Here is a 1,573-nt window from a genome sequence, read left to right as displayed (position 1 = left end):
TGAAAAAATTCACTGTGATCAGAGAGAACCTTCCCAGGCAATGCCCCTGGGTGCACTAACTCAGAGTTAGTTTCTCGATGCCCACTCACCTACCAGGGAAAAATGTGTACTACGAAAGCTCTGCTCTGCACAATGCAATTCTGTTGTATTTTTTTTTGGGGGGGGGACCCCTCATTTGTACGTATCACAGTTTCTCTATCCATTCTTCTACTGGTGGATCTTGTGAACAGTCCTGTGATGGACATGGGAGTGCATGTCTGTTCATGTTATGGCTCTTACTTCATTAGGATATACACCCAGCAGAGGGAAATTTCTATTCCTAGTCTTTTGAGGTAGTGCCATATCACTTTCCACAATGTTTGTATATATTTACAGACCCACCAGCAGTGTCTGAGGGCTCCAGTTTCTCTGCACCCTCTCCAGCATGTGTTGTTTACTGGCTTTATTTTGTTTGTTTTTAACGTGGCTGTTATTGTTGGTGTAAAGTTCTGGATACATTTTTAAAGTAGTGATTTTGTTTTCTTTTGATGATCATACAAAGGGACTTCAAAATGTTTGTGGAAAAGTTCATTACACCCCCACCTCCACCCCGACAGATTTATTGGCACATAATTCACATGACATACAATTCAAGAGTTTGATCACATCGAAGTTCATTATTTTTTAATTCCGTTTTCCCATGAGCCTTTTGAAGCCCCCTAAACTAAGCCAATGGATAGATCAACGACTCCCGGTGTCTTTATGTAGAGCAGAGTGCAACGTTGCCTGGGTGTGTATCACTGTCACAAACACAGCCTGGTCAAATCCGTCATCGCAGCTGCTCTTTCAGGAGCCTCTGCCTCTCCAAACTCAACATCTTCCTCCAACAGCTATTCCTTCTTGATGACGTGTCACCAAAAATATGCCACAAAAATATATGCTGTGGCCATAAGGTTTTCATTGGCTAATTTTCAGAAGTAGGTAACCAGGCTTTTCTTCCTAGTCTGTCTTAGTCTAGAGACAGCTGGAACCTCTACTAAGGGCGTCCATACTATCCTGTTTCCAGAAAATAAGACAGTGTCTTATATTAATTTTTGCTCCCTAAGATGCACTAGGTCTTATTTTCAGGGGATATCTTATTTTTCCATGAAGAAGAATGTGGTATACATTTATTGTTGAACAACAAAAAAGGAAATTTATAACCTGTATATGGTACAGTAGTAGTTGTCATCACAAGCCAGCATAACCAGACAAACTGTGAATCCTACAGTATCAAGAATTTCTTGTTACTACCATTATTTCCATGTACAGCAATCTATGGTGCATTTACTCATAATCTGTGGTATATTTACTTGCCCTTCCTGTCTGCTCCAGCTATGGCCAACAGTGAGCTGCGCAGCGGCACCCACCTCTACGGTTCAGAGTCCAGAGTTATGGTAGCTTCAGGGGGCCTTGTTATCGGGGAGGCCTTATGTTTAGGGAAGTCTTATTTTCGGGAGATGCCTTATATTTCAGCGAGAGGCAAAACTATAAGTAGTGTATTAGTCTAGGTACTTTGGAGAAACAAATCCACGGCGACTCACGTATAAGAGAG

The sequence above is a fragment of the Echinops telfairi genome, unplaced genomic scaffold, assembly GCF_000313985.2.
Source record: "Echinops telfairi isolate 266 unplaced genomic scaffold, ASM31398v2 ScPeMD7_7469;HRSCAF=8507_0, whole genome shotgun sequence".
In the NCBI taxonomy this organism is placed as follows: domain Eukaryota; kingdom Metazoa; phylum Chordata; class Mammalia; order Afrosoricida; family Tenrecidae; genus Echinops; species Echinops telfairi.
This window is presented reverse-complemented; position numbering follows the sequence as displayed.